This window comes from Theropithecus gelada, chromosome 7a (assembly GCF_003255815.1).
Source record: "Theropithecus gelada isolate Dixy chromosome 7a, Tgel_1.0, whole genome shotgun sequence".
NCBI classification, from domain to species: Eukaryota; Metazoa; Chordata; class Mammalia; order Primates; family Cercopithecidae; genus Theropithecus; species Theropithecus gelada.
In genome coordinates this window covers 17,890,599-17,897,491 of record NC_037674.1, presented here as the reverse complement: position 1 = coordinate 17,897,491, position 6,893 = coordinate 17,890,599, and the positions used below count along the sequence as shown (strand labels likewise).

Below are 6,893 nucleotides of genomic sequence, written 5' to 3'. Positions count from 1 at the left end.
CGCCCAGGCTGGAGTGCAGCGGCCGGATCTCAGCTCACTGCAAGCTCCGCCTCCCGGGTTTACGCCATTCTCCTGCCTCAGCCTCCCGAGTAGCTGGGACTACAGGCGCCCGCCACCTCGCCCGGCTAGTTTTTTGTATTTTTTAGTAGAGACGGGGTTTCACCGGATTAGCCAGGATGGTCTCCATCTCCTGACTTCGTGATCCGCCCGACTCGGCCTCCCAAAGTGCTGGGATTACAGGCTTGAGCCACCGCGCCCGGCTTGGTTTCTTTTTTTTGTTGTTGTTAGAATTAAGACAGGAGAAACTTGAGTATGGTAGGGAAGATTCAACTGAGAAAAAAAAAATGGTTGAATAAAGGAAGAGAAGGGACAGTCAGTAGGCAAAGATGGTGAAAGGGTAAGAATAGAGGCAGTTTAGAGGCAATTCAAAACACTGGTGAGAGGAATGGTTTTGGAAGAGAGGAGGGAGGGGAGAAAGAGAGATAGAGGAGATATCTCCCCAGTTATGACAGGAAGTATGTTTCTGTATGTTTAGTAACAGGAAGTTAAAAGTTCTCATTTGCTAACTTGTTTTCTCTGTGAAGTTGGAGATGGGGTCATCTTCCGATAGAAAAGGAAGTGGTATTGGAAGTTTAAAGGAAAGTTGAGAAGATTGGGAATATTGTAGAAAGTAATACAACAAGTTGACAGAAAAATGTTGTAGGACTGATAAGCAATATTGAGGTCCTTTTTAATATGGGCAAAAATGAATTCACCATTTTCTGCCCTCCTGTGTAATTTTCTCAAGCAGCAGTCACTTTTTGAGGGCAGAGGTGGAGAAAATGTACAGTTGAGTTAATTAGTTCATTTAGGGTTGTGATGGTCATTGATATAATTCCGTGGTTCTCAACCAGGGATGATTTTGTCCTCCAGGGGATATTTGGCAATGTCTGGAGACACTTTATTGTGATGACAGGGAAACAGGGGTGGGTACTGCTAGCATCGTGTCCAGCAGTGGTGTTAAACACACACACACACACATATATATATAAAAAACAGAGAGAGAGAGAGTGAGAGAGAGAGAGGTCTTACTCTGTTGCCCAGGGTGGAGTGCAATGGTGTGATGTCAGCTCACTGCAACCTCTACCTCTGCAGCTCAAATCCTCCCACCCTCAGCCTGCCGAGTAGCTGGGACTACAGGTGTGCACCACCACTGCCCGCTAATTTTTGCATTTTTTGTAGAGACAGGGTTTCACCATGTCACCTAGCCTGGTCTCAAACTCCTGGACTCAAGCGATCTGCCTCCCTTGACCTCCCAAAGTTCTAGGATTACATGTGTGAGCCACCACTCCCAATCTGCTGCTAAACATCTTACAATGCACAGGATACCCCTGACAAAAAAGTTTATGTTCCAAAATGTCAGTAACCCCAAAGTTGAGAAACCCTAATCTAGCGTTACCTTGGCACTCACCAATATCTGACTGTAGTCTTCCACAGGCTTTTCCTGGAATGATGGCCCAGAGTTTATAGGGTAAAATAGTGCTTCCATTGCATGCCTTTGAAGGTGAATAGAATGAGCAGTGTGCCACAGCTCTTGAGTGTTTCAAGGACTTGTGATGTCACAAACACGGAACTGGAAATTTCCTAAAGCTCTAGAACAAATCTGGATTTACATAGAAGAGATGAATATAGCCGCTTCCTTTTTTTTTTTTTTTTTGAGAGGGAGTCTGGCTCTGTCGCTAGGTTGGAGTGCAGTGGCTCGATCTCGGCTCACTGCAACCTCCCACTCCCGGATTCAAGCGATTCTCCTTCCTCAGCCTCCCGAGTAACTGGGACTACAGGCACGCACCACTACGCCCTGCTAATTTTTGTATTTTTAGTAGAGAAGGGGTTTCACCATGTTGACCAGGATGATCTTGATCTCCGGACCTCACGATCCACCCGCCTCAGCCTCCCAAAGTGCTGGGATTACAGGCGTGAGCCACCGCGCCCGTCGCTGCTTACTTTCATTTGAGGCATTGAAGGTCTTGTTAAACACAGATGTTATAATCTCAATAATATAGGAGGAACACTTCACATAATTATCACCCTTAATGTCATTTCATTTATCTGACTAGTCTTAGTCACTAAAATTAGGTTTCTGAGGGAATGGGTATGGGCTACATTTAATAATAAATATAGCCGGCCAGCGTGGTGGCTCACACCTGTAATTCCAGCACTTAGGGAAGCCGAGGTGGGTGGATCATTTGAGATCAGGAGTTTGAGACCTGCCTGGCCAATATGGCGAAACTCCATCTCTACTAAAAATACAAAAATCTGTTGGGCGTGGTGGTGCACGTCTGTAATTCCAGCTACTTGGGAGGCTGAGGCTGAAGTATCGTTTGAACCCAGAAGACGGAGGTTGCAGTGAACCAAGATAACGGCTCTGCACTACAGCCCGAACGAGAGCAAGACTCCGTCTCAAAATACATACATACATACATAAATAATAATAATAAATGTAGGCTGGACGCAGTAGCTGACACCTTCAATCCCAGTACTTTGGAAGGCCGAGGCAGGCCGATCACTTGAGCCCAGGAGTTTGAGACCAGCCTGGGCAACATGGTGAAACCCCGTCTCTACTTTAAAAATATTATAAATACCTTAGGCATGAGTAAGAATAAAATCAGTATTATGGAATGTCTGCTCTGTGATAGGCAGCATTCATGGATAAACACTTGACCTATGTTATTTAATCGTAGCAACACCCTGTGAGATAACATTATCCTAATTTTAACTCAAGAACCTGAGATTCCAAGAACTGTAGTTTACCCAAAGTCACAAATTATTAGTAGCTAGTTCAAGATCTGAAACTCAGGTCTGTCTGTTCTAAAGCTCTTGCACCTTCCATTAAACTTCAGTAAGTTTTACAAGGAAGGAGTGATTTCAAAATTTAGCCCGAACAGTTGCCACTGACTAAAGGAAATGGCGGGACACCAAGGAAGAGAGCAGGAGCTAGAGGGAGGCGGGGAAAGAACAAGGAGAAACAAGGAGAATGAAAAAGGGATCAGGGAGGCTGTTCATAGCGTCCGACGCTGCGTACTGACTCTTCCGCAAGCTGGCCTGCCTTTGTTCTTCCTCCATTCTTTTTGAGAAAAACCTTTTCCTGTGTGTCCGTTGTTCACTCTCGTGTTCAAATAAAGCTAGATTATTGAAAACGGCGGACCGCAAAGGAGAAAAAAAAAAGAGCGTGACGGCCTCGGTGTGCGCCTGCGCGCTGGCGGCGGCTGTGGCGGGGCCCGGCGGGGAGCGGGTCCGGAGCAGGCTCCCGGACCCAAAACTGAAGGGGGCGTCTGGGGCGTCAGGGAGCTCCCTCGCCTGGCCCACGACGGCCTGATGGAGTAAGCGGGGTTGGCTGTGAATGTGAGTATCGACGGGCCGGCCTGCGTTGAGGGTATCGGAGCCCAAGGGTCCTGGTGGTCTGTCCCTCAGGCAGGTTGTGGGGCTGCGAGACACCGCCGGGTTTCTACTCCTGCAGGCTGCGGCGCGGGGGCGAGCTGGTGGTCCGCTCTCCCAGAGCCGGCGCGGGTTTATGGGCAGGCGGTGCTGCTGGCTTCGGGGTACGGATTTTCGCGGGGGCGTTCCAGGTCTGCTCCCAGCCCCAGAAGGAAACGTGGCTCCAAAGCCTTGACCTTTAGGGGAAGCCGCTGACCTCCTTCGATCCCCAGGTGGGCAGGGAGTCCAAAGATCCTGGTCCTTAAAGCCCGTAGGTCTCAGGCCAGGAACACATTTCAGCCTCTCGCGACTGACAACCTCCGTTCTTTTTCCTCCTTTCGTTTCTCTCCTTGTGGGATGCGTCTTAATAATAACAACTAGTAACAGCTTACTGTGTCCGTTTAATATTTAGTCCGAATCTCGGTGTATAATTGTAGAGAGGAAACGCTTTACACCCTCTTCCCCTTTCAATTTGTTGTGTAATCATCTTTGGGAGTAAGATTAAGCCATCTTATTGAGAAGTTTGAGATATCCATGGCTTTTAGCGACTTGAGACTGTCATCCTAGGTAAGCGAAGTTCTCTTACCTAGCAAATAAGTGCTGTATCCACCATAATGGTTTATATCCAATTTATTCAAACCACAAATAACTTTTTTTTGGAGACAAAGTTTCGCTCTTGTTGCCCAGGCTGGAGTGCAGTGGCGCGATCTCGGCTCACTGCAACCTCCGCCTCCTGGATTCAAGGGATTCTCCTGCCTCAGCCTCCCCAGTAGCTGGGATTACAGGCACCCGCCACCATACCTGGCTAATTTTTTGTATTTTTATTTATTTATTTATTTATTTATTATTATTATTATTATTATTATTATTTTAGGACGGAGTTTCACTCTTTCCCCCAGGCTGGAGTGCAGTGGCGGGATCTTGGCCCACTGCAACCTCCGCCCTCCAGTTTCAAGAGATTCTCCTGCCTCAGCCTCCCGAGTAGCTGGGATTACAGGCATGCACCACCACCACGCCCAGCTAATTTTTGTATTTTTAGTAGAGACGGGGTTTCACCACGTTGGCCAGGCTAGTCTCGAACTCCTGACCTTAGATGATCCACCAGCCTCGACCTCTGAAAGTGCTGGGTTTACAGGCGTGAGCCATAGCGCCCGGCCCACAAATAACTTTTGAGTACTTACTAAGCGCTTAGGACTGTTGTAAATACCATGGGAAATCTTAAAATTTGTTTTAAGCCCCATTCTCAAGTTTGGTCGTGAATGAAATAATGAAAGACAATATTCAGATGCAACTAGAATTTATTTAGTATCTACCACACATTTGCCAAATACCGCGCCGTGCCTAGAGTTAACTCTTGAGTCTAGAAGATGGTAGGAGCCCTTTAATTAGAAATACTAGATGGTTTTTGAGGAGAACTTAAAAATGGCCTGGAAGGGGCCAGGCGCAATGACTCACGCCTGTAATCCCAGCACTTTGGGAGGCTGAGGCGGGCGGATCACATGAGGTCAGGAGTTTGAGACCAGTCTGACCAACATGGAGAAACCCCGTCTCTACTAGAAATACAAAAGTAGCTGGGTGTGATGGCACATGCCTGTAATCCCAGCTACCCAGGAGGCTGAGGCAGGAAAATCGCTTGAACCTGGGAGGCAGAGGTTGCAGTGAGCCGAGATCGTGCCATTGCACTCCAAAAACGAAACTCCATCTCAAAAATTAAAAAATAATAAATAAATAAAATGGCCTGGCAGGAGGTAGAGGATGTGAACGAATCTGATCAGCTGAGTTCAGAACCTAGTTTTGTGTGTGTGTGTGTGTGTTTTGGGTTTTTTTTTTTTTTAGATCCTTGCTCTGTCACCCAGGCTGGAGTGCAGTGGCATGATGCCAGCTCACTGCAACCTCTGCTTCTTGGGTTCAGGTGATTCTCCTGTCTCAGCCTCCCAAGTAGCTGGGAATACAGGTGCCCACCACCTGCCTGGCTAACTTTTTGTATTTTTAATAGGCAGGGCTTCACCATGTTGGCTAGGCTGGTCTCGAACTCCTGACCTCAGGTGATCCACCTGGCCTTCCAAATTGCTGGGATTACAGGTGTGAGCCACTGCACCCGGCCTCAATTGTTTTGATTAAAAGGAAGGCATTTAAAAAGGAAAGACTATGAATAGCGATTATTGTACATCTAGATTAGTGCGAATGTAGTCTGAAGGCTGCTCTACAAGAGTTGAAAGGAATGGTAGATGCTAGACGACTTGGGTCTGGGACCAGGAATGGCTCAGTGACAAGTCTGTGTACTGCGTGTTTTGTAATTGGAGTATCTTAGTGGAGAGTTTAGGATTAATTTGTGTACCCAATGAATAAGAGCACCTGGGCAGACAAGTTACATATGAATGCTCTGCTTGGACCTCTAACATGTAAAATCACTAGTGGAAACCCTACAGTCGAGTGTGTGTGTGTGTGCACGCGTGTGTGCATGTTTTAATCTGAAAGAAACTATCAAGAAGCTCCCAGGTCTTCATCAGTAAAGGATTGGTTAAATAAATGTATGCATTTGCTAGAAAGAATGAGCCAACTCTGTATGTGCTAATATTGAATGACCTCGCATATAGTGAGAAAGAAAAGGTGCAAAAGAGGGTATACATTTTGCGACCACTGTGGTTTTATAAAAATATTATGTATTACATATACAATTGGTCCTCCATATCCGTCCATGGGTTCTGCATCCATGGATTCTACCAACTTTGGATGGATAATATTTGGGGGAAAAAAAATTCACAAAGTTCTGAAAAGCAAAACTTGAATTTGCTACGTGCTGAGTACATACTTCATTGCATCCACAGAATGAGGTTATGTGTAGGCATTGTATTAGGTCTTCTGTGTAATCTAGAGATGATTTAAAGTATGTGGAAGGTATGCATAGGTTACATACATATACTGTGCCATTTCATATAAGAGTTTTTAGCATTCTCAGATTTTGGTACTGAGGGAGATTCTGAAACCAGTCCCCCATGGATAGCAAGGGACAACCGTATATGCATAGAATATTCTCTGTGGAGGATAGTCAGAATCATAGAGACAGAAAGTAGAATGGTGGTTGCCAGGGGTTGAGGGAGGAGGAAATGAGGAGTTACTGTTTAATGGATATAAAGTTTCAGTTATGCAAGATGCAAATAGTTATGGAGATGGATGGTAGTGATGGTTGTACAACATTATGAATGTATTTAATGCCACTAAACTACACTTAAATGATTAAGATGGTAAATTTTATGTTTTGTATTTTCATGCAAAAAAATTGAAAAATATCTCTGGAAAACAAACTTGTGACTGTGGAAGTGACGGTGGCTAGGAAACAGGAGGGGGTGGTAATAATTTTCCCTAAAAGCTTTTTTTTTTTTTTTTTTTTTGAGACAGGGTCTTGCTCAGTCACCTAGGCTGAAGTGCAGTGGCGTGAT

The 6,893-nt window shown here is 45.7% G+C and overlaps 1 protein-coding gene across 3 annotated transcripts in view; it reads left to right on the top strand.

Moving 5' to 3' along the window:
- The first annotated feature begins 3,161 nt into the window (after positions 1-3,161).
- The window catches only part of ZNF106 (zinc finger protein 106), an 81,666-nt gene continuing 77,934 nt past the window's right edge, over positions 3,162-6,893 (top strand). For 2 of the 3 annotated variants that reach the window (XM_025389683.1, XM_025389682.1), the window contains exon 1: positions 3,214-3,381. The gene's annotated coding sequence lies outside the window, so the exon portion shown is untranslated. Of the gene's footprint in view, positions 3,382-6,893 lie in introns of all 3 variants that reach the window. The other variant, XM_025389684.1, reaches the window with a different exon arrangement.